Raw genomic sequence first — 25,893 nt, forward strand, 5'->3', positions numbered from 1 at the left:
TAGCTCAGCTGTATGAAGTGTAGTTTTGATTTACGGTATTTTCCTCTTAGAGTGGGTTTATCGGGGCGTAATCCCATCGTAAGTCGAGGGTCTGTAATTTGTTCTGGAACCCCATTGGATGGCAGAGTCTCACTCCCCCAGAAGATGCTGCTTTTGCTGAAGTCTTCCTGGGGAGAGCTCACCCCCTCGTGCATGAGGGTTGCTAAGCCAATAGATGACGTGCAGCCTTGCCCACCAGGATTTCCGCAGAGAAGACACAGCCCTTCCTGCAGGAGCCTGCCCAGCTGCGTAGGTTCAAGGGCAGAGGGCCTGGGATGCAGCCCCGGAACCAGGAGGCCGGCCTGGCCTTGTCCCTGCTCCTCCCTGAGCGGGAAATACATGTACCATGAAGTGTTCCTGTGTAACCAGTGTGAGGTGTACGGTGCGGTGGCGTGAAATGCATCCACACTGTGTGAGCCCGTGACCAGCCTCCATGCCCAGAATGCTGTCGTCGCCCCAAACTGAAACCGTCCCCGTGGGAGCCTAACTGCTCTTTCCCCTCCCCTCATCCCCTGGCCGCCACCCTTCTGCTTTCTGTCGCTGAATCTGGCCACTCCAGGTTCGTCGTGTAAGTGGACATTTGTCCTTTCGTGACGCGCCTTTTTCACTTAGCGTAATGTCAGGGTTCATCCGTGTGGTAACATTTCCTTCCTCTGTAAGGTTGGATGCGTTTCTAGTGTGTGTGTATATTACAGTTTACGTAGTTAGTCATCTCGTGATGGACATTTGCGTTGTTGCTACCTTTTGGCTTGTGTGAATAGTGCAGCTGTGAATATGTGTGTACGGTTATCTGCTGGAGACCCTGCTTTCGATTCTTTGGGGTGTATACCCAGGAATGGGGTTGCTGGGTCACACGGGAATGCCGCTTTTAATTTTTGGAGGAAACACCATAATCTGTCATTCTTAGCAGGAGTTGTGGGGTCAGTGACCCCTTTGAAATTTCATGCCATACTTAGGATGTCTGTACCTGTGGATGTTTTTCTGGGGAGAAGGTCCGCAGTTTCAGCAAACTTTTAAAAATATCAGTGATTCTGAAAGATTATGAACAACTAGATAGTATCTACAGTTCTTTTTAACCCAATATTTTCAAATGCTGAGCAATGCGAGTGCAGGTTTCCGAGGTTTGGGAGCTGGATTTAGCCTGCAGGCAAGCTCAGGGAGGGCGCGGGTGTCAGAGCTCCCTGCCGAGGAGCAGAGGTGGGGTGCAGGCCTCACGGGCCCAGGAGGGGGCGAGACACCAGGAAGAGTCCGGGTGGGCATGGGACAGCAGGCCTGGCTGTGAGTTTTTGTGCCATGGCAACCGTGTGACCTTGGGCAAACCTCTTAACTGCTCTGAGCCTGCTCTTTCTCTCTCAGATGGTGGTAATTTATCTCTCAGATGGTGGCAATACCTACGGCACAGTCAGGGGAGGGGCAGGTGAAATTCCGTAGGTGCACGTGCTTTGCAAAGGTAATGGGGCCTAGGACCCACTCAGTCGGGGGATGGCCGAGGTCTGGGTTTAGAACAAACCAGAAAACACTTTGTAAACTGTAGGTGAAGAGCGTGTGTGCTGTGGACGCCCTTCCCCTGTGGTTAATAATTACTCTGCAGCTAAACGATTTACCATTGGGCCGGTCCCAGCTTGTTCATACCTGGCCCTGCCTGGCCTGCCCGAGTGTGGGCGGAGACGGCTCAGGGCCTTCCCGCTGCACAGACACTGTCTCCTGTCAGAATCCCCCAGCTCTCCAGTGTGGGCTTCCAGGTACCCCTCACATGGGCCTGCGAGGGCTCGCGTGTCGCTCCTGGTCCCACCCAGAACTTTCTGAGATGGCACCTGGCATGGGCCAGGGTCTCTGGGATCCGGGAGACCCAGCTGGGTGGAGGGTGGATCCTGTACCCTGAAGTCTGAGCCTGGGCGGAGCGCTGTCTCTGAGGAGAGCAGCAGAGGACGTCTGGGCAAGGAAGGGAAGGTGCATGTCAGGGGCGCTTATGCAAAGACGCCCATGGAAAACGTGATTTACACTTTAAAATGTTATCCGAAACAGTGGCTAAGGCATATGTTGTAGTTTAAGGGGGGGAAGAACACCCATATTCCCAGTACTGAGCCTAAGAAATAACATATTACCAGGACCTTTGAAGCGCACTGTCTGCCTCCCCCGTTCTCCTCCAGTCCCCTGCCTTTTCCTCCACACCCCACAGAGTAACCCCTATCCTGAATTTCCTGTTAGTCATGCTCTTGCTTTCCTTTGCAGTGAGAGAGAGGGTGTGTGTGAGATCTGTTGGTAGACATTTAGGGTGTCTTCCAGGTTTTTGTTATCAGAGATACTTTTATGCTCTTCAGGATCTGAGAGAGTTCTGGTTGCTGCCTCTTAACCTTGGTTACATGTTGGAATGACCTGAGAAGCTTTTAAAAATATTGATGCCCAGGTCCTACCCTTAGAGATCGTAATTTAACCGGTCTAGGGTGCTGCCTGGGCAGCTGGACATTTTAAAGCTCACCAGGGGTTTCCAGTGGGCATATAAATACAGATTTTTTTAAAATGTAGATTTTGTTCTCAGTAGGTCCATAGTGGCCCCCCCCCACCCCGATTGTGCATGTCTAAGAAACTTGTAGGTGGTGGTGACCTAGGCCTGCATTTTGAGTATTGCTGTGCCATAGGGGACCCATCTGATCCCCAAGTAAGTCGTGCAAGCCACCCACCAGCATCCAGGCTTCTGCACTCTGACTTCGTGAATTTTTGCCCAAACACTGGATGTGAAATGTTTTGTAGCTGATTACTCATGAGAATAAGCAACTTTTCACAAATATATGGGCCATTTGTGAGTTCTCTGTTGTGAAATGTCTGTGCAGGACTCTTGCCCACTTTCCTGGTAGATTTCTATCTTTCTCATGAGGAACATTCATAGATTCGGGATACGACTCCTTTGTAGGCTGCAAATACGTTTTCCCAGTTTGTTTCTTGCCTTTCAGTTTTCCTCATGGCATCTTTTGCAGATCAGATCATCATATCAGTTTTACTTGGATAACCCTTAATGGTTTTTGCTTTGTTACTACTGTAATAACTAGACTCGAAGTACATTAATGTATTTTTTTCAAAACCACAAGAAGAAATCAATAACTTCATCAATCCCAATAGCACCAAACATCTCGATGGCCTATGTGTTATGCTGTTTATATATAAATCATGTTTACTCCATCCCTAATCTGATAAAACTTCCATTCTGGTGGCGGGACAACAGGCAGTAATCCAATAAACGTATAATACGCCCAGAGGTGCCAGGAGCTATGAAGGAAAACCCAGCAGGCAGGTAGTCAGTCACCTGCCAGGAACAAAGCCACTGCCCCCCCTCCCCCAACTCTTCCAGGCCTTGTCAGGTAAACAGGCCGACGTTTGTATTCCTAGAAATGCTAAGAAATGTGCGCTTTGTTTGTTTTCTAGCGGAGCACGCATATTCTTTGCATATTCTCAGAACAAGGCCCGTAGCCGTTTAGCAAGTGAACAGGACGTTGCCAGTGGTTCCAGGATTCTCGTAGGCAGAACCACCCCAGTTCTGTTAACCTTTCACTGGGCCTGGTTTCTGGGGGGGGGAGGGACCTGTAAGGAATTGATAATAAATGGTTTTAGATCAAGGCTCAGACAGTGTTTTCTATAAAGGGTCAGATAGTAAAATGTTCGGTTATACGGGCCGTCTTGCCTCCATTCTCAGCTCCGCCGCTGTCGCACCAAAGCCACCACAGACCATATGTGAGCAAAGGGACGTGGCCATGTTCCAGTGTAACCTGATTTATAAAAACAGGCTGTGGGCCAGATTTGGGACAGGAGCCATAGGTTGCCAGTCCCGGATTTACAAATGATTCTTTTTGTCTTGGCGTAGAATTAACCCCTCCCTGGTCATTCACATAATGTTAAAGAATTCACAAGACTCAGAAAAATAGGCAGGTCAGGAAAGTTTAATTGAAGGTCAGGGCAGAGCGAGAATGCCTGTGGCTGTGTCTGAAGAGGCCGCAGGGGGTAGTGAGGAGAGAAACCCCGGCAGGGGGGTGGGGGGGGTGCCAGGGGCAGAGTCTCAGAGACCATAGCCACAGGCTGCTGTCTGACTGGGTTTTCTGTTTCTCTGTGTGGGGTGCGGGGGTCTGGTCACCTTGCAGTTGTTTACCGTTGCCGTCGGCCCCTTCTGAGAACTGTGGTCGCTTTTGGCTTCCTCCCAAAATTGTCCTGGTGTCTGTCAGCCTGCGAGGGTCGTGCTGGCCGGGGAACTCAGAGCTGCGAGGTTCTCTTTAGACCTCTCCTTGCTCTCGCTAGCGCCCAGGCTCCTTCTCATTAACTCTTTCTGCCTCATCACTTTTCATATTGTTTATTACTTGTGCTCCTGTCCAAAAGTATACGTGCTGGGGGGATTAAAACAAACAGGAGTCTGTAAAGTCGAGGGACGAGTGTCTCCTGGCCCCTGGCCCCCACCTCAGAGGGACCTGCTGGCTGTGCTGCTCCCTGATTCGGGAGCCGTGGGACTGGCACATGCAGCCACGCCTTTGCGTCCTCTGTCACCTAAGGGAAGATGGACAGAAAGGGAGACGGATGGGACCGGGCGTTGCCCTCTGTCTCCCTAAAGATGACCTTCTTCCTCCCAGTGCAAGACATGGGCCAGCTTGTCCTTCAAAACAAGACTATTCCGTGCAAAATGAGTGGCTAGTAGAACAAATAAAATACACCAGGCATTCTCTTAGTCAGATCTCATGTATCAAGCCGAGTGGGGTACAGAGTGCCCCCCACCTCCCTCCCTCCCTCCCACAGACTTACGGCCCCAAACATTCTGCTTGGTTCTGGGGACGTAGCAGTGAGCAGACAAAACCCCTGCCCTCTTGGAGCTTACGTTCTAGGGGGAGAAACAGACAATACATAGGTAAAAACATTTTAAAAATCAAATCATACTGTGTGTTACAAAGGAAACCAACACGCTGAGCAAGTCATGGAGGGAGTTAACTTTTTAGGCCCCCGAGCGGATTATGGTGCAGTGAGTGGTTCAAGTGCTTCTGCCTGAAATTGCATTTCAGCCCCACGGGCTGCTGCCTGTGTGTCACAGGGACACAACTTAACCTCTCTGGGCCTCAGTCCCTTCACCTGCAAAATAAGGCTGACTCAGTGCTCACCTCATAACCCTTCTGTGAGGATGCTATGACCACTCAGTAAATATCAGCTGTTATCTACCATCTGTAGAGACAGAACAGCTGCTGCTCCACTGAAAGAGTTCCCCACGTTAACAGCAGTCCAAAGCCTCCTGGGAACGTATGGGTGCCCGGCAGCTTTCTTTCAACGTGCTCTGGGTCTTTGTTCTGTCCAGGCTCCGCGGCACACGGAGCGATGGCTTTCCTGTGTCACAGCAGCCCCTGCGTTTTCTTCCCCAGTGAGAATTGTCCCTGTAAAAAGTGTTTATCTTCAGAAACACAAAGTGTTTTTCCTTTCTCTCCCGTGCACGTACCGCCAGTGGCCCACCGCGGAAGGCAGGTTCTCCTTCGCGGGGTACGGTGTGTCCTGCCAGCAGGACGGTTTGTCTGCAAAGAACAGCGTGAGCTGGGTTTCCACAGCTGGAAACCCAAGGGGCCTGGAGGCCCACAGGTTCCTCCTGAGCCGCCTGGCACTTAGGGGGACTCAGTGGCCCTCCTCAGATGGAGAGTTTCCACAGCCAGCCTCTCCCTCCCCCTCCTCCTCTCCCTCTCTCCCAATTGTTTTATAAACTTGTTGCCTCCTGTGTTTTCACATTGTATCTCTTCATTGACGAGGCTCACAGCGTGGCCACAGGCTTCATGTGTCATCACAATGCACCACCCACAGAATCACAAACCTGGGCCATTCCTTGGGAAATACCTGGTCTGGGCTTCCCCAGCGTGGGCCGGGCCACAGACTGTGCGGGGGAAGCTGGGCAAAGACACGGAATCACTGCCATGTGTCCTAGAATTCATCTTTTCTAGCTGTTATCTGTAGCTGGCATAACTACTGTGTTTTGCCTGAATGCTTACCATTATTTTCAAACGTACATAGATGTGGCTGTGATTAGTAGCCATTTTACAAAGTCGTTTACAGAATTCTTAGACTCGCTGGTACCTCATTGTGTTAAATGTTTTCTTAACCAGCAAATAAAGCACAAGTCCTACGTGCTAGACCAGTTAGTTCTCACATCCGGGTCCCTGGGAACTCACTGGAAGTGCAGTCCTGACTCAACTGGGGGGGGGGGGGGGGCGTCCAGAAGTCTGTTGTGACAAGCCCTCCAGGAGACGGGATTGGATTCATGGTAAAGTTTGCAAGTCTCTGACCTAGATGGTTTGACATTTCAATAAAGAAGGGGATCCTACTGAGATAGCTCCTGTACCTCCCGTTCGAGAGAAGTGTCTCTGTTCCGTGGCCCCTGTGACGAGTAAGCAGGAGGACAGGTTTCCCAGCTGTCCCACTCCATCGGTGAGGTTTTAGGGGGGACATGCTTCTGAGGGGCAGCCAGTCAGCAGCAGCCCTGCTCCGGTGACCAGCCTTCCTTTGCTGCAGGTCACCTCTCTCCCATCCTCGATCCCCTCAAGTTCCTAACTCGCTAGCAGAGCAGCAGTCGGCTGTGTTATTGCCTAGCAACCAGTGGATGCAGCTCTGTGCTTCCTGGGGGGGGGGGGGGCGGGAGGAAGGGCACCCTTCACCAGGGAGGCTGGTGTGAGCCTGCGTTGGGGAGCACGGGACAGACCTTTCTGAGCGTGACTTCTGGCAGGGCCAGGGCCGTGCCGCTGCTGCCGGGAGGCGTTGCAGGCAGAAGGGACAGCAGGTCCGGGGGCTCAGGTGGGACTGTACCTATGGGGTGTGTTAGGGAAACAGCGACAATGCCCGGCAGGCTGGAGGTGAGTGGGGAAAGTGACCAGTGTGTTTGGAGTGGCAGCAGGTGGCCCTACCATATCTCCAGATTTTGCTCCAAGTGAAAAGCAGATTGGAGGGTTTTGAGTAGACACTCATGTTCAGATATCTGTTTGGGAGGGAAAATTCTAGCCATTTCTGTGTAGTGCCTCTTTTTTCTTTCTAAAACTGTGCTGACATGCACATCCCATCTTAACCACTTGCAAGGGTGCAGTCGTGTGACGTTCACATGGCTGTGAGTCCGTCCAGGACTGCGTCTTGCCAGACAAACCGTGAACCAGCAGCCCCCTGTCCCCGCTCCCCGCGGCCTCCAGGAGTCGGACCTGTGGGTACCTCCTAAAAGAGGAGGCAGATGGTATTTGCGTCTTGGTGACTGGCTCCTGTCTCGTAGCCTGACGTCCTGAATTCCATCCGTGCCACCGGGTGTGTCAGGACTCCCTTCCTTTTGAAGGGAATCGTACGCCACGTGTTTATCCGCTGCGTGTCGCTGGACACTCTGGTGGCTGCCCCCTCTTGGCTGCTGTGAGCGTGGGTGTGTAAATTCCTCTGCAGTATCTGGCTTTCAGTTCCTTTGGCTAACACGCACAGTGGGATGGCGGGGTCCTGTGCTAGTTGTATGTTTCCCTTTGAAGAATGAATGCCATGTTTGCCATGGTGCCTGCAGCACTTGACGTCGTCGCCAAGAGTGCAGTCTCTCCACGTCCTCGCCGACACTTAGCTGTTCTTTCGTAGTAGCCCTAATGGGTGTGATGCCGTTTTGATCAGCGTTTCCCTGGTGACCAGGGACGCTGAGCGTCCTCCCCGTGCTTCTCACCGGCTGTGTGTCTTCTTTGGAGAAGCGTGCAGGGCTTCTGTGATGCCAGGACACTGTCTGTCCCCAAGGCGGGCCTCGCCGTCACTGTAGCCGGGCCTCGGGGCGTGTCTACTATGTATGCTCACGCATGCGTGGAGGGAGCAGAGCTGCAATACATTCACTTCCAAAGAAGTAGCGTTCACATCAAAGTGTTGAGCTGGGCTGGTACAAGAAGCAATGAAAACCAGAACTACGGTGAAACATCACATTTTTCTACCAAATTGGCAATGGTTAAAACAAATAAAAAATTCCAGGTGTCAGAGACAAGTCAGGGAAACAGGCCGCTCAGAAGTGCGTTGTGGTAACTTGACTTTCAGTTGATGGAAACTTGAGTTTATCCCCAAGAAAGAGTGAGAGCGAAGTGTGAACATGTTCGATCGCAGCCTTCTCTGGAATGCTGACGCCTGTCATAGGGGCCTGATGATATAAGTTATGTCTGTACCAGGACGTGGCACCACTTACTACCGTTCAAGGAGACTTAGCACTGGCAGCATTTATGGTACGTTACGTGATTTAAAGAAAACTTCTTATTACATACGGCATGATGTCCTTTGCCATTTAAAAAGTATTCACTTTTTTCCTAGGTGGTACATTCACTTGATTCAAAAACGAAAAAGTACAGAAATGTTTACAAGGAAAAGTCTATTTCCTGCTCCTTCCATCTTCCCACTTCCCCAGCAAAACCATCACCAGCAACAGAAAACCGTGTTACTAGTTTCTTATGTATCACTCTAGTGTATTTCTTGTATATCGATAGTAAGTACAAATAAGTATCCTTTTTTCTTTCCCCTTTTGGACAAATGGTAGCGTGCTGTATACATTGCTTTATATCTTAATTTTTCATTTCAGTGCATAAAACGTATCCTTAGTCTTTGTTTAAAAAATAGCTGCGTAGTATTCCGTTGTACGGATGTAACATAATTCAATTAGCCCTACTGCTGGGCATTTACACTGTTTCCTTTTTTTTTTTTTTTTTTTTTATCTATTATAAATAGGGCTACAATTGTAACGCTCACTATACATGTCATTTCACCCATGGTACAAATATATCTGTAGGATAAAGTCCTTTCGGTGGAATTACTGAGTCAAATGTTATATACATTTTCATAAATCTTGGTAAACGGCCCTCAGGAAATTGGGCTTAAAGCCCAATGTAAGCTCTCCTCAGCCACGTGGGAGGCAAGGATCTGTTCTCCACCTCTGCCCTGTCCCCACAAAGGTGGGACCGTCGCACTTGGGGTTTTGCCAGTCTGATGAGTATTTCAGTATAGTGTTCGTTCGCATTTCTTTCTGTGCAAAGTTGAGCCTTTTTCAAATGTTTATAGACCGTGTGGATTGTTTTTCTTTGAACTCTGTGCCATTTCGTTTGTGAACACTCATCGTGTGTTCACTCCTTCACCACGTAAATATAATACTTCCGGTTGGACCCATGGGAGCCACCACAGTGGGTGACGCAGTGAGCGGGAGAGACTCAGCCTCTGCCCTCCCAGTACGTGTCATCTGGGGGAGGAGAATTTCAAGCTAAACATTGAAACACTCACGGAAACTTGGTGCACGGATGTATCTGTGTCTGTGTAGTGTGTAGCTTATGCACGGAAGGTGCTGGGCTGTATACTCACGTTAACAGGGATAAACTTAATTCTTTGAGTAGACGTGATTTTGTTTCCCTTTGTGATTTTCTGTATTTTTCAAACCTTTTGTAACGTACGCACATTCTATTCACAGTTCGGTGACTTATTTTCTCCTTTGTTCATCTTCTGAATTTTCAAAGTTCTTTTGCAAGGAGCACAGATGACTTCCATTTAGGAAAAAGAAACACATGATGTGAAAACATCGCACACAGGTCTACGTGCATTTTAGACAAAGAAAACACAGGAGAACAGTGTTCTTTCTCTAAGGTAAGGATGAGTTTGAAGGGGAAGATGTAGAAATCCATTTTCAGAGCTCCTAAGTGGTTGACCAGTGTTCTAGGACTTCCCATCCCAAATTCCAACACAGACCTCCACTCTCCAGAAAAATCGAGGACTTGTCTTCTCGGCTGGGCAACCTTATCTGCATCCAACAAAACAGGAACTGAGAAGTTTATTAGTTCTGGAAATCTGACCCCAGGGCTCAGGGCTGGAAGTCCCCTTTTTAGGGGCCAGCGTCAGGCTCGTTTGCAAGGGCGACCCCTGTTGGAATTGAAAGATGGTCCTGACTCATGAGTGGTAAGATGGCCGTGTCTGAGGTTTGTTTTGTGCTGGGGATTGCTGGAAGCCTCGGAGCACGCAGCCCCCGCGCCCCCCACCCCCAAGACTTCCCGCTGTTCTCCTGGGAAAACCAGGTCTGGAGTCTTGGAGGATGGGGTCATAGGTGTGGCCAGCCTTTCCCACTTCCCAGGCGGCTGCGCTAGGGCAGGCGTGTGGCTTGGCTGGTCAGCAGGTGGTGTCGTGACCCTCGCTCTAAGGGACAGGCTTGGATCCTGCCAGCTGACCTTGGAAACGCAGGACTTGGACCCCTTGTGCGAGCCAGGCAGCCATTCTGTTGCGCAGGGATTGGGGGGGGGGGGGGCTGAGGATGGCTCCCTGGAGGCAGTGCCCGGGAAGGAAGGGCCGGCTTTCTGGGGTATCACGCCATTGGAGAGCATTTCCTCTACCTGGGCACTTCCCTGGAGAGTCTGACAAGAACCAGAAAACCGAGACGGCCTCTCTGGACCAGCCCCTGATCTGCATTAATGTATAAGAACAAGACCATGGGTAGAGTCTTGTTCTTACTTGAGTCTTGTTCATTACTCAGCCAGAGTAATGTTGCCAACATTTGTCCACAAAAGAATTACCAGCGCAGCCCGTCCATCACTGGCTGCTGAGTGGAACGGCTGCGTGAGGCTCTGGCTGAAGAATGTGGCTTCAGACACGTGGAGCCTGTCTGTAATCCATCAGCATTGCTCTTTTCCCAGGGGGCACTGCTCTGTGATAAGGGAGCAGGGCAGCAGAGGAATGTGCCTGGTTTGAGAAAATATGACAAAGCACTTCTCAGAGCTCATCACCAGACGAGAACCTTCTGGTCCGGTTTCGTCTCCCAGATGCTGGTGGAGCAGGCCCTGCCGGCCTCAATCTACGGATGGGAGGGGCCGTCCCACGGCTCCAAGCGAGGCTGATTCAGGCTGATGCTTCTCCAAGGGGCCAAGAGCTCAGCACCCCTCAAGTGTTTGTAGGTTCTGGTGTCTGGGGGCTCCTGCTTAAGGAAGGAGGGAACCAGGAATTGTGGCATGAGGGGGGCCCTTGGTTCCAGCTCCATCTGCTGGAAAGGAAAGCTGGGAGGGAGGGCTGCCTAGCACTCAGCTCAGTCCCTCCTGAGAAGTCACCGGAGGCTGAGGACCGGGGCTCCGACCCGGTGAGCTTTCCAGCGAGGCTTGAAGCGGGAATGTGGGGCTCAGGCTCTGTCCCCACCCGGGAGACATGAACACAGACTCGGGCAGCTTCTGTCTGCCTCCAGCCGGGCCCCCACGCCCGGGGGCAGATCCTGGAGCTGGTGTGTGCTGCCCAGAACGAGGCCCTTCCCTGCAGAGTCGGGTCTCACAGGGCACTGGCTGGAAACAAGGAAGGAAGGTACCTTCTAGGGGGACTCCACTTAACTAGGTGAGAGGCCCAAGATGCAAGCTCCAAAAAATGAAGGGATGGAGAACCGGTATCAAAGCCTTTTACAAACAACCAACAAACAGTCCCAGAGAGCGGGAGTAGATGGCCCTGGGTTGCACAGCAAGGTGGCAGCAGAGTTGAGCGGAGACTCCAGGGGTCCTGGGGACCTGTTAGGGGATGTTGCCACTAGTCGTGTTTCCTCGGCAGGTATATGTAGAGCCCTCACACCCTCTTGGACTCTTGCGGACTGTGCTCTGTCCAGTGACAGGCACAGCTGTGAAGGACTCTAATTTACTGAGCACCTACTATGTACTGGGTAACCCTACTAGCGCAGCCTCTTAAATCCTTCCTTCAGTCTGGCCAGGAAGCAGCATAGAACTCACTCCCCTGATGAGAAAACAGGTGGCCAGAGAGGGTGGGGGGCTTGTCCGCAGTCTCCGTACTTGTCCTGTCTGAGGTCTCTTATTGAAAGCCCAGGTCTGCTTCTCGGAGGGATGCTAGGTCCCTAACACCAGGGTCTCTTTCTAAGGCCGCTCTCCCTGAGAAGTTACAAAAGGATGAGACTTAAGAGTCCCGAACCCCATTTCATGGCGATTCCGTGGTAGACGCAGGGCTTTCGTCTCTCTTTGGTGGCCACTTCCTCTAGAAAGCCACCGGGCTGGGCTCTCTTTGGGTTTAATACCGGCCTGTGGGAGACCCTAAGCCTGGAGCGCGGGGAACGCACTGCTGGCGACTCCGGGGCTCCAGCGCCCTCACCTGGCGGCTGTGGCGCCGTCTCCGCACGTCCCCCTTCACCGGTCTGTGGCTCCCCCAGCGGCCGCCTGAGCCTGGCTGCCTCCGGCCGGGGCGCAGGCTCCCGCCCCTCTCGGGCAGGCGGGAGCTCCAGCGGGGGCGGGTCGGTGACTGGGCGTCAGGGACCCGGGGAGGAGCCAGCGGCGCTGTCAGCAGAGGGCAGCTATAAAGCCGTGAGCTGGCGGCGGTGGGGAGCCGAGCGCAGCCCAGCGCCCAGAGGTCCAGCTGAGCCTGACGACTCAAGCTGGGTGCAGGGAGCGCAGGCAGGGCCTGAACCCCAACCCCCCCAGACAAACCACCGCTCCGCCTGCCCGCGTCAGGGAGCTCGCAGGCCCGTTGGTTTGCTGCGAGACGCGCCGGCCACTGCGCTCCTGGCCCGCGATCTGTGGCACCGCTTCGGCTGCCGAGCGGGAGGTAAGGGGGCCGGCCCTGCGCGCCAGGCTGCGCTGACCGCCAAGCCTCGGAGGGGCGGGAGGAGCGGGGGTCCGGCGCCTCCACTCGGCACAGGCAGAACGGGAGCCGGTATCTGTGCTGTGCGGTCTGCCTCTGTTCTTCTGTCTGTCTGTCCATCCATCTGTTGATGGACACATGCCCCTGTCACTGTCCTGTGTGAGATTGCTCTGAGAACGTGTGAGCCTTTGCAAGTCGCAGGTGCCAGCGGTGCCTGTGTCCCTGGAGCGCTCCTGCTGGAGGCAGGTCCCCGCTTTCCATAGAGTTCCCCCTCCCCCTTCTGAATGGCTGGGGGGCTTGCGCCCTGGGCAGAGTCCTCCGAGGGACTTCCCCCCCGGGCCAGGTGGTGGAATCCAGCAGGCAGGGAGCCCTCACACTGTACCAGGGCGCGTGCACCTGGCAACAGGTCTGCACCCTGCTCTTGGGTCTCAGCACCGGCTTCTCTGCTTCCCCCTCCCCCTCCTGCTGCTGGCCTGCTGGCTACTCCCAGACGGTGCTGGGGGCCCAGCGTGGTGCTGGCACGGGGCCGGGGGTGGAGGCAATTGGATGTTAGGTGACGTGAGGGCCCCTGCTGATGTTCACACTGAGATTCCAAACCTGGCATCGCTGGAAGAAGATTCGGTGGTCCCTGGCCAGGGACGTCGGCTCCAAGAAGGGTCAAATTAGGTTGGGAGGAAAGGCAGGGCCCTGGCCAGGTCTCCAGCTCACTGCTCTGGGAAGGAGGGCCAGGGACACTCTGGATCGGACCTGGCGGGACGCATGTGCTGGTGAGAAAGGAGCTCAGTGCGCCGAGGCCCTCAACCGCAGACTCGCTCTCAGCGCCCTCAGCGCCCACCGCCGTTCCCCAGGGTCCAGCACTGTGGCCGCCCCAGGCCAGGCGCCAGCAGCCGGGTTTGAGGTCCTGACTTCTGCCCCGTGCAGCCAAGGCTGCCCACAGGTGAGAACTCCCTTTTAAACTACCCTTTTGATGTGTGAGCCAGTGCCTGGCTGCAGCCCCATCCCGGAGCTGGGGAGCCTGGAGCAAGTCTGTCGGTTCCAGAGGTCTGGGGAGAGATTGCGGGCGCCCGGGGGCGGGGGCCGGCGGCTGTGCGTGCCCAGGCGCGGCGCCACCATGGACAGCTCCCAGCCACTTCCTCCACGCCGGCTCTGTGGCCCTGGGTCTCCGGGAAGTCGTGCGCCTTCCTGCCAGGCTGGGCGCGGTGGCGCCGGGCAGGAGGAGAGGGGCCGCTGTTTTGTGGAAGCCCCCGAGCCTGTCCCAAGGCGGTGGGAGCCACTCAGGAGGATAAAGACGGTGTGGTTTGTGACCGGGTCCTAGCTCTGCCTGCAGCTGTGCTCTGTACAGGACCTCCAGCAGGCTGTCACCTCGGGTCCCCTTGGAGCGACCGACAGAGGCAGTGCAATGATGCCACACCTTCCTAGGGACCCCACTCATAACCTTTCTGTGCGTAGCCGAGGGTCGTGTTCCGTTTTTAAAAATTGTTTCGTAAATAAGGTGTAGGGAGACTACATTAGGTCACAGTTGCAGTGACAGAATGAAGAAGAATAAAAAAGAATAAGTTTATAGAGAATGTGTCTGATTGCGTTTGCACAGCGCTGTTCTCTGGTCCCAGTTGTTTCCTCCACGGTGCTTAACACTGAAAGAAGCGTCCAGTGGCTCCTCCGGCCCAGATCATTTTTCTATTTGGTTGCTTGGAAACGGGTGGGAGAATCTGTAAGAGTTAATCTGTGCGATTTAAACACATCCCTGTCCCGAAAAGAAATGGCGTTGGCTGGGGTTCTTCATTTTGTCATCGCCTGTGCAGAAGTGTGACTCTTTCTTTAAAAGTGCAAGAAATTCAGAAGGTCTGCTTCCGTTTGTGACAGATGATGGTCCATGGAGAGTAAAGACAGTCGAGCTATTTTTTTTTCTTTTTTTGAGACAGCACTTGTGACTTTTTGAAAGTCACTGAAGCTCTGTGCCTGTTTGCTCATCTGTAAGTTGGGGACAACGCAGTCTAACTTGCTGAGTTGCCAGTGAGAATTAGGTGGCACAATTAAAGCGCATGGTCCAGGGCTGAGCTCAGAGAAAGCTCTTAACATGGTACTGATTACAGGTGTATTTTAAAGACAGTTGTGCGTTTCTTTTGACTTCTGTTCTCCAGTCCTCTGCTCTCTCTCCTCACCTAGTAATTGTTTCATAGGGACTCCATCTCCAGTTTATTTTCATGTTCAAGATCTTGATGGAACCGATAAAAAGTGCTGAAGTTGATCACAGTGCCAAAAAAAGAATCGAATTCAAAGATACATGGAAGAATTTTTGTGGGAGATGAGTCAGTCACCTGTTTTTCCCACCCGCACCACTTGGAGGCACGATAAAGTAAGTCATTTTCAAAATACCACCACAGCCCTCTGGTTCAGATGGTCAATTCTTTCCGGTCCTCGTCGCAGGAGAACGCAGGACCTGCCAAGGGGCCTCCTCGGCCTGCTGGGGGTGACGTTCTCCCCGGGAGCCCCTTCCGGATGACGGCAGCTTCCGTGCAGGTTTGCTGCCCTCGGCAGCCCCTGCTCGGGGGACCCATGTGGTCACTCCCAGACAGGAAGTGTGTTCCTTCCTTTGGGTTTGAGCCTTGCTTTGCTGTGAGATCTTGACCACAACACTCGCTCTGCCCGGAGCGCTGGCCGCCTCCTTGGTCCCAGCGGGATTTTAACATTGCTTTCAGCTCCCCTTTGGGGTGCTGTGTGATGGAAGTCGCTAGCATGTGACACACGGCAAAAGGTTGGGTAATGGAGTCATAATGGGCCCAGTCTAACACTTATTTATTTTTTCCCCCAAAAAGAAGAGTGTGTGTATGTGTCTGTAAGTTTCATATTCTGATGTGAGATTTTTCATCTTTTTTTTTTCTCTTTAGAAAAGCAGAAGTAGTCTTGGCTCCCTCCATCTGAAGGGAGAGAAGCGACGGGCTGCAGTCCACAGGTGCTGGGCGTCTTTCTGCGACGTACCTATCGGGCAGCGTGAGCAGCTGGCGGCCACAGACCTGGCTGACCCTGAAGTCCTGGCATCTTCTCTGGACCCCGTGCAGCTTCCGGTTTCTGGTAGGACCACTGTTGAATTACACGGCACTCATGTAGAGCAGGGCCATGGGGGAGGCGCTGGCATGAGACGTACAAAGGGGGTCGTCACGGTCTGGTGGTGTCCTGTCTGTGGTCACAGTGTCTGAGTCACCGGGACAGACGGATCAAATGGCAGGAGTGGCATTCAGGGGGGAAGGCCGGTAGGATGTGCAGGGTGAATTTGGTTACTCTCAGCCTCCTTTGAAGCCCCTGCTTAAGCGACCCCCTGTCAGTGCCTTCGGTCGCCTTGGCAGAGCAGCACAATCAATAGGATAAGTGCATTTTGCACTGTAGTTACAGCTCCAAACAGACATGCAAGCCTGGAGGCTAGTTCTGAAAGGAAGCCGTGTTATGTTGTGGGCGGCAGCCACAAGACCCCATTTTCATGAGCAACGTGGGCTACGTTGTCCTTTCCTCCTGGTGGCAAATACCCAGGTGTCTGGTCTCGTCAGAGTGATGCGTCAGTTATTTCCTTTGCTCGGCTTTCACCATCATGTGGAGGCAACGCAGTCTCCTTTGGACAGTGAATCGCAGGCATCCCATTCTTACTGTCTGGTATCGGGTTAGGTCGGTGGGAGGTTAGGAGTTGCAGTGGCTGTGGAGGGAGACTTCTCCGTGCTGAGTTCCTGTTACTGTTTTGCCAGCTGTTCAGCTGGGCCCTGAGCGCCTTTCCCAGCAGCCTGGCATGTACAAACTGAGTTAAATTGGGTGGCATTGTGGTGGCGATCATAGCATAGTGCCTCTTACTGAGGTCTGCATCTCTTTGCCACAAGCCACACTTTCTAGGGGCCGTCGTACCACAGATCCCCCAACCCTTTGTCTTTCCTCTGTCGGCTCTGGTGCCCGGCTTTGTTCAAATGTGGCTCTTCGGAAGGGAGGCTGCATGTAGTGAAATGTCATCAAGTACACATTTGCTCTCTGCTTAGTTCCCTTGGTGCCAGGAAACACAGTTCCCCACCCAGCGGGAGAAGAGCTGCCACTCCCCTTTGCCCCTGTTTCTTCTCCTGGGCCCATTTCTAGGCTCAGCTTAGCTCCAGGAATGCAAGTCCATCCTTCCCTCCCCACCCCCTGCAGGTGAGGGAGTCCTGGGGGGCATGAGCAGGCGGGCCTCCCCCTGCTGTCGCTCACTCAGAGCAGGCCTCCTCGCTCCAGGTCCGACAGGCTGGCTCCCGGCTCTGGGAAACTGCTGAGCTGTTATCTTTGAATCTTCTCAATGGCAGCCATGCTATGGGCTTAGATATGACTTGGGTTTAAAGTGCTTTGACCAGACAACTGCTTTTGAAAACCCTGTGTGTTTCTTTTTCTCAGCTGTCTGTAGGAGAGCATAGCCATTAGGCATTTTTATTTTCTGTTGCAGGGAAGGCGCGTCTAGAAGCTGGTCCTTCTGGCATGAAAAGTATCTGTGTCAGAATGCTGCCTCCCTTGTTTCTAGACATCACAGGGGGGCAGGAGGGCTGCAGGCGTCCCCAGGAGCCTGCTGCACTGTTTGGCCTTTTGGCGCGGGGGTCACGGAAGAGCTTGTTAAAATGCAAGTTCTTACTGGGTGGATCTGGAGTGGGGCCTGGGCACCTGCATTTCTGACAAGGTCCCAGGTGGTGCTGCCGGCCCATGGAGCTCCACATGTCATTGCCCACTTGCTGATTCTAACTCAAGTCTTTTTGGTGTAATTTAAGGCAGTTTCTGGTGTCCGAGTCCATGGGGCCCCGCTGGCCAGCATCCTCTCAATGCCCTTGTAACGACCCTTTAAATTCTTGGAGACAATTATTGTCGCTCCTAAGCTGTCTTATCAGTAGACTAAATATCTGGAACTCCTTTGAGTTCCCCTTTTGCCTGTCATAATAAATTTTCCAAAGCTCTCCGGACCGGATTACTTTTAAGTGCAAGACCATTGTGCAAATGGCAACTTATCTGTGCCTGGCAGAGGCATTTGAACGCAATTTCGGTGGTATTAAGAGATCGCTTGGGGATTTCATCCCACTCTGCTTCCAGACCCGGAGAATGCATGTTTACATTTAAACTTTACTTGACTCTGAAGATCACAACTTGTTTTTTAAACCTGAAAATGAAATTGAAAGCTCAGTGAGCTCCCTCCACTTACCTCCCTGAGGCATTCCTGTGAGGACAAGGGGGTCACCTACATGCATTCTGGTCAGCCCAAGATGCAGGTATGTGATTGCAGCGTGTCACCCACTGTCGCATCTGGAAGCAGAATAGAAATTGAGGACATGTGTTTAGGTCATCGCTGCCTGACATGCCCTGTGTTAACCACGGGGGAAGCCAGAGTGCATGGTCCCTGCCCACCAACAGTCTGGGGGGTTAACACACGGCTAAGTCGGAAGTTGCCGTGCTGTGTCGTGGGGGCTAGGACGGGTGCGTCAGGAGGGCTGGTGGGCGGAGGGCCTGCTGGGGGAGGGGAGTCAAGACATCCCAGGAAGCGCCTCTGAGAAGGGACGTGAGGTGCGTGTGTTTGGAAGGATTAGCAGTTTCCAGGACCTTTCTGGTGAGGCGAAAGGGGAGAGTGAGGAGGGAAGTTCAGAAGTCACCCCACAGGGCCAGGCCTACCCTCTCACCTCCTGCAGCCTCAGGTGTGCAAAGCTCCTCCCCTCCTGGGAGCATAAGCTGCCTCGCGGCCCAGCCCTCGGACCACACCTGGCAGGAGAGAGAACCCTTCTAAGCAGTTCTAGGTCTCTCAGACCAGTGGTTTAAAATGACTTTAACCATAAAACGTTTATTTTGTTCCAACAAAATCTTACTAAACCCAGTTTACAGACCAGATAGAAAGTGGCTGGGCCTAGAGCAGGGGCTTGGTGTTTGTCTCGAGGTTCCTGAGGGTTGCAAGGAGCTCTGTGGGTTCCGAGGAGCACAGTCTGACAGCCTCTGTCCTGGGGCGTTTCAGTTGGCTTCCAGCCGTCAGACCCGTAGTGCTGCCTTGGTGTTTTCGGGGTTTGTCTTGCTGTGTCTTCTTTAATGTTCTGGGTGTCTTGCTGGTTTTCGAGTCAACAGTTCTCAGTGAAATGAAACCAGAATTATCCTGTGTGTGATACTCTAACAAATACGGGGTTCACGGGCGGCCCGCAGGAAAGGACTTGTGACAGGTGCTGGTGCAGAAAACGAGCTGACCACCGAAGGAGAAAAAGTGAGCTGTGCGCTTGCAGAAACGGGCTTTTTATTTTCAACCGGGTCAGTGAATTTTGTCTAATCTCCTAAGAGTTTTCAGATTCTGTAAAAGCTGGCAAGAGGGAAAAAAGAGCTTATTTCCAGGGTGTGAGACTGGACCAGCTCCACCCAGGATCTAGCGTCCCTTTGCACAAGTGTAGAAGAGCCAAAGTGGGGGGCAGATGTGTTTGAAAGTGGGGTTTGACATGGGACTCTAAGCCAGACATGTGAGAGTGGGAAGCTTGGCTGGCCCGGGCTGAGGCGGGGGCTTCCAGTTAAGGGGCGGCTCCTCTGCCGCGTACACAGCTCTCTCAAAGGAGGAGGTTCAGAGTGGAAGGGGCACCCCGTGAAGAGGGCCCCAGCCATCACTGCTAGGTGGTCCCAGTCCTTAGAAAGGGACCTGAAGAAGACCTCCTGGGCACAGCCGGCTCTGAAACGTCACCACATGACTGATGTAAGGTGGGGAAAGGGAGGCATGTTCAGTCTCGAGCATGTCGAGGACACCTCCAGCCTGGAGCAACTTCCCTGGACACGCGAGGGACCCCAGCAGAGGAAAGGGGCAGAGGAGGTCCCCTGTGGGGGGCGGCTGCGTGGTCAGCAGCCTCTATCTGGGGGCCTCTGGCCTCAGGTCCAGAGGTCTTTGCATCAGCTCCCATTGCCATAGTGGCTAAAACACTCTGAAAGTGGGGCTTGACCCCCAAACCATGGGGAGTCAACCTCCCCTTGCTTCCTAGGGTGGATGTAGGCTGGCTCCCAGCTCACCCTGACCTCTGTCACAGGTGAAAGACACTGGTTCCCTGGATCCCACGGAGCTGTGGCCAGCGGTGGTCCTGAGCTGTCCACTTGGGCCCCGTGGCTGCTGTCTGGCTCTCCCCATGCTGCACACCCGCCTTCCCTCGTGTCCCCTGAGGGGGTGATAGTGTCCACAGGTGGGCAGTGGGGCCATGATGTTGGGGGTGCAGAGCTGGTACAGATGGCACCTTGGGCGGCTGCCGCGCTCCCAGAGCAGTGCGTCACTCCCCTGCCTGTTTCCAGGGCGCTGTGCTTGCTGCGGGTGGGGGCACTTACCCCAGCTTAGTCTCCTGGGCCTCCAGAACCACCGGCTGGCAGTGGGCGTGCAGAGCTGTGTCTCGCCTGCACAGAACAACAGGAATGGGCCTCAGAGGAGTGAGGAGGGCAGCAGACTTGGGAAACCATTAAAAAATTAAGCAAACACACTGGTGGTTTATGACAAGCCTATTTCAAAGCTGACTGACTGTGTTACAGGCCTGAGTAATTCACTCGTGTGCTCATTTTCCAAAGGTTTGGGTTCAGGAAAACCTCAGACATCGTGGCTAACTAAGTACTTTTCCTTTCCTTTAAAAATTATGTTTATTTTCAGAGGAATTCAATCCATATGTCTCAGATCCATTTCCATGTTACTCAGCGAAAGGTTGTTTTTCTCCAGCATTGCCAGGCCGTTACTGTACGCCTCCCCCTCTCTCCCCTCCCGCAGCCACCCCCAAGCGTTGCCCACCTGCTGCTCACAGCTGAGCCCCGGCTCATGGCTGAGCCACTCGGCCTTTTAGGAGACCCCATGAATATAGTCTCTGGAGGCGAAAGGAATACTGATCCTGCTTTTTTTAAAATTTCGATATTTGGCTCAGAATGGATTTTTAGCATGAATTTCGGTTTGTAAGTATTGCGTTGCAATATTACTTATGTTGGTGGCTGAGTTTTTTGTGCCCTTTAAATTTCGCACCCTTGCCTCCCCCTTCCCCTCCCCCTGTTGAATGGCCCTCGGGGCTGAGGCTGCTTGGAAGGAGCCGCTCTGCTCCTGTCTGCTCAGATGGACGGACCCACGGCAGAGACAGGCAGCCAGCTTGTCTCTGGCTCTTCCCCTAATTGGGTTTGAACCGGGTGTAGGACCCTTAGGGCCAGTGGAGACGAGAGCCCGAGTTTTATCCGTACTTCTCTGTGGTCTGAAGCGGGTCTGTTCCCCTCCCCTGGCTTCCCTTCCTCTGGGCAGGGGAGGAGCGGTGGTGCTTGTGGTCGAAGGATTTGCTCATTCCGCTGGGCTGATGTGTCACTGCGTCTGTGACTGCTTAAGAAGGCACTGAGTTAATTCGATTTCTCAATCCAGTTCCTGGTAGTGAAAGAGAAAGCAGCGGTAGGATTTCGGCTTTGGAACTTCCGTATGCAAGAATTTCTTCTCATTTAGAGCGTTTTGTGCAAATAAGAAGGCACAGCAGTCTCGGTGGTCTCTGCTTGCTTCGCTGCTTTGATGAGGCTCGGAGAGTCCTCTGACCACGTAACTGTGGGTTGTGTGTTGTACACAGCTTTCCAGGTGGCTGAGAAAGAGCTTGAATCTGTTTTAAATTTTGACATCATTGGGTAATGTTGTTACAAATGATAAACCATGAACATGTCCTGGGACTGTGTGAGCAAAACCGTGGCGTGAAGTCCACTTTGACTTTAAACATCTCCATATGCAGTGGTTTCAAATAAGAAGCTACTTTTAGGTGCAAACACACACACGCGCACACACGCTACGATGCAGTCTTGCTTAATAAGCATGAACTTGAGCTTCTGTTCTGCTGAGGTCATTTGAGGACGTCACCCCTCCGAGGTCAGGGGGAACAGAGAGAGGGAGAGTCATGCTATGTGTCTGGTCCACGCAGGGCCCGTGGGTGGTCGTTGTGGGAAACGGGGGGCAGGGCGGCGGGGCTGGGTGTTCTGTGTGGTGCCGGGGTCGGCCCCAGGTCCCCAGAACAGAACCCCACTAGGCACAGAGGTAGAGAGCCCTTCAGGGTCTGTGTGATTCCCAAGGATGAGCACACGGCAGGTACTGAAATATCTCCCAGATGCTCAGATGCCTGAGTCCTGCACCGGCGCCCCAGCCCCCAAGCGTGCGCGGTTCTCGGTGGGGTCCATTGGATGCTGATGGAATTGAATGAAGCCATAGCCGGCCGTGACCTCTCAGGAGTCTGTGCTCCCGTGACCTTGCGTTACGCCCATAATTAGTCCTAAATCCAGTGCTTACTGTGCATGTACGAGGCTCGGGCCCTGCAGCCATGGCGTCCGCCTGCTGGAGAAGACTCGGGGAGGTCCCCTTGAGGCCACTCCGCTCGTGGTGCTGGAGGCGGAGCGGGAGCCCAGGTCTGTGTGAGGCCGGAAGCTGTGCTCCGCGTAACCACGGGCGCTGCTTGCTTCTTGAATTTTGAGAAAGCCTGTTGATGGGAATGTTACAAGTTCTAGTAAAGCAGCTTGAGAGCAATTGCAGCCCCAGTGTACGCACTGTCAATTCTTTCTGGACACCTGGAAATCAGAGCTGCATCCATGGGACCTCTCCACAATGGAGAAGCTCACGGTCCAGCTGGGGAGACAGACGGACAGGCATTCAGCTCTTACAGTCTGTGCTGTCGGAAGGGTGTGAGCAACATGGAAGCACTACGGAATGATGGTGGTGACCGCTGGGGAAAGAGCCAGCGTCATGGGAGAAGTGCGACTCAACTGGCTTGGGAAGGAACGGGAATTCCCTGGCCAGAGAAGGGAGGGTTCACCTGGCAGGCGGCGCTGGAACGACATTCAGAGAATTCAAAACATGGATATTTGGGAGAAGCGCTAAGAGTTCCCTGCGGCTGGAGGTGAGCGCACGCTGGCGGGCACGTGGGGACGGTCCGCAAAGGTTTGGCCTTTCCCCTGAGTGACCGACGAGGGGCAGCGGGGCGTAATGCGTAGGTGGACATTAGGCCATTGTTCCCGCTGGCAGGTGGCTTGGGCTGGGCTTGTGTTCCAGTCCTCAGGGCGGTATTGGCAGGACGTCCGTTCCTGAAGGCCCGCTCTCACTTGAGAATGTGGCCCAGCGGAGGCCGGAAGTGGATTACTGGCATCGGGGCAGTAGAGCATGAGGGTGGACGTTACTGGAAACGTTTCAGGGGTGCGGGCCCGAGTCCCTGCGGCCTGAGTCTGCTGCCCCTGCAGGCAGAGCTCCAAGCCTTTGAGGACCTTTTCTGACCCCTTGGGTCATCCCCGCAGACGGACGCAGCCGTGTTTCGCGTCCGGTCTCAGTGTAGGGTCAGGAGCGTCTGAGCCCTGTTCATCCTGTGGCACCTTCCGGATTCTTCACACATTCCTGGGCGACTTCCCGGCTGCCTTGTTGGAGCTGCAGCCCAGGCAGTGGGAGGAACATGGCAGGACTCGGCATGAGCCTCACTTTGGAAATGGGGGTCGTCACCAAAGGTGCTGGTCCATTTCCAAGTTTGGAAAAGCTCAGCTGGATGAAGCTGATGGTCAGGTCTGCAGAGGTGCCAGGGTGACCTTCCGTCGTCTGCATCTCCGCTCAGCCCTGTCGTCGTCATGACACACTCAGGTGCTTTCAGTGAGCGGAGACCACCCACAGATGTCCTCCCGTGCCCAGCGCTGCGCTCAGTCCTGAAGCAGGTGTAAGAGTGGCCATCAGTGACGCAGGAGACAGGGACATCGAGACCTGCGGCTCTGCCGTCCGACAGCAGAACGTCAGTGTGGGTTCTGATCGCCAGCACCTCCCTCCCAGATGCTTCGAACCAGACGAACAGAGAGAAACGTATGTCAGGAGGGCTTAGATTTCACCTCTGCAAAATACGCCGTCTTCCGTGGTCCTTCCTCACCACTGCTAGGCGCGTTAGCTTGTATTTTTCTTGATGTGTGGAATAATAGAGTTGGTGTCATAAACTGAAAAGGGTCGTGAGCTTTGGAGCCCCACGGACCTCGCTGCAACTCTGCCTCCCACACTGAACAGCTGTGTGACTTTGACCAAGTTACCTCACCCCTCTGTGCCTTAGCTGTTGATCCATCACCTGAAATGGGCTGGTTCTATGTTCTGAGGATGATACATGTAAACCCCTTAGTGCTGTGACCTTGCACACGCTAGGTGGACAACGTGACACACCTCTTCCATTTGTCGACAGACACGACTGGATTAGCAGACATTTACCAGACAGCACTGACTTCTAGGGAGCTTTCAAACTTTACAATTTTGGGAAACTATGGGCAGTAGTCAGGTCTGCGTCCACCATCCAAATGGCCCCGACTGTGGCATGTGCCAAGCGCAGTACCCCGAGGGGGCAGGAACGGGGTCCACTTGGCCCACTGTTGTGTCTCCGGAGCTGAGTTGATGCTTCACCATCATTTACGAGTGACTGTTGTTCTGAAAGCAGAGCCTCCCGTGACGTGTCCCGACCTCTGCTGTGTACCACCTGCCTTTGTAAGTGCTTTACGTATGCGAATGTTCATTCATTCACCTCAACCTCACAACAGGCCGGTGGGGTGAGCGGTTTCCATTGTCTTTATTTAACTTGCCTTTTACGGGTGAAGAAGCTGAGGGACCGTGTGACTTCCTCAGGTCGCACAGGCGGCTGTTGGAATCCCTGGGCTTCCAGACCACGCGCGTCTCTCGCCAGAGCCGTGACCTACACACCGTACACGAGCGCCGTTTGTGGGAAGCAGGATAGAGAAGGGAACTAGGAATGTTCTGGCTTCGGATGAAAATGCAGTTTAAAAAATGCCAAAGCAGGAAGAGGCAGCGGAGGCCCTGGTGCTGGGCTCGTGGCTCCGTGATGGCGAGTGGGAGTCGTGCCCACAGACAGGGGGCGACGCGGTGGGTCCCGCTGTTGCTTCGCAGGCACAATGGCCAGGACGGCGTGGTGGCTTGAATGGAGGGCGAGGGAGAGGACGGAGTCTGGGGAGACGCTCAGGTTTGGGGCCTGAGCACCTGGGTGGGTGTCGGGAAGACCGGAGGTGTACATTCAGGACGCCACGTGGCATGACCGCGCCACAGACACTGTCTCTTGTCGCCAGGGGTTGGCTGTTCACTGCTTTTTAATAGTCAATCATTTTGAGACCGATGGAGTGTTTAGCGACTGTATCTAACTGAGGATGGGGCCCTGAATGGCTTCTGTTCCATTTTGCAACTTACTGTTGCGATTACGCACAGGTTATACCAGAAAGCATTTCCATGAAGAGACGCCTTGTCCCATAACACTTTTAAAACCACATTTAAACAGACCTAGCAAGGAATTGCAACAGAGATTTGGATCAGCTTCTCTTGCTGGGGACACTCAGGGCTGCAGAGTGCTTTGTAAACGGATAGGACTGCAGCGAAATTTGGAGCCACTGATGTGTGTATTACCCCCGGCGGGCCCGCTTTTCATCTGGGATGGACCAGAGGGAGAACTTAAAACCCAACATGTGCTCAGAAGGAGGCTGCTGGGAAATGAGCCGACGGAAGGTATTCCGGGTGAGAAGGTCTTATCACAGGACTTGGGGTGCGTGTTCTGTGCCCCACTTCCGTGTGCGTTAGCGGCCGGTGCATTTATCCGCCTGACCTGTTTACTGGAAAAGATACAGGGGCTGGAAGGCCTGCGGCAGTGCAGCCGTGAGCTGCTGTGTTTGCTTCGCCAGTTTATCCAGCAAACACTCAGCTGCTGTGCTAACAGACGCAGCAAAATCCTAGCATTCAGGCCCCTACCTTACAATTCGAGGTGGGGGGCTGGCATGTGAGTAAATGGGAAGACTACAACAGTCTAGCTCTGCACAAGGCACAGAGGGGAGGGGCCAGAAAGGTGAAAGCACCCCGTTATTCCCAGGGGGACTTAATGCTTGATTTGAACCCTACGAAGCTTAGTAAGACTGTTGATCAGAGACGGGCTCTTTGGACGAAGGGAGAGCCGACAACCTGGTACTTGAAAGGCGCTGCCCTCCAGTGGTGTGGCCAGAGTGTGTGGCCAGTCAGATGTGTGCGAGCCGAAGCTCTGGAGCGAGAGGCGCCCAGAGGCGATGACCCAGCCTGCCCGGGCTCCTTCGTTCCTGACGGCCCGGACGCTTGCGGCTTAGGGGACAGCAGTCTGAGCGCGCGACAGAGAAGCAAGAGAGCGAAGTGTCCCCTGCACATAGCATCTTAAAGTGTTGGCGTCCGTTTTCAAAATCATCTGATTCCTGGAAAAGGACATCGAATGCATTTCTACATTTTCACTACTACAAATGAAAAATGACCATTTTTGTGTACACGTT

General features: G+C 53.6%; 1 protein-coding gene across 3 annotated transcripts in view; it reads left to right on the plus strand.

Moving 5' to 3' along the window:
- The first annotated feature begins 12,201 nt into the window (after positions 1 to 12,201).
- CEMIP (cell migration inducing hyaluronidase 1) overlaps positions 12,202 to 25,893 on the plus strand; it is a 111,704-nt gene continuing 98,012 nt past the window's right edge. The window contains exons 1-3 of one of the 3 annotated variants that reach the window (XM_074317309.2): positions 12,626 to 13,555; positions 14,799 to 14,974; positions 15,507 to 15,690. The gene's annotated coding sequence lies outside the window, so the exon portion shown is untranslated. Of the gene's footprint in view, positions 12,583 to 12,625; positions 13,556 to 14,798; positions 14,975 to 15,506; positions 15,691 to 25,893 lie in introns of those variants that run through there. The other 2 variants (XM_019743519.3, XM_019743520.3) reach the window with 2 other exon arrangements.

This window comes from Rhinolophus sinicus, chromosome 13 (assembly GCF_057876585.1).
Source record: "Rhinolophus sinicus isolate RSI-liver-muscle chromosome 13, RSI-T2T, whole genome shotgun sequence".
NCBI lineage: Eukaryota > Metazoa > Chordata > Mammalia > Chiroptera > Rhinolophidae > Rhinolophus > Rhinolophus sinicus.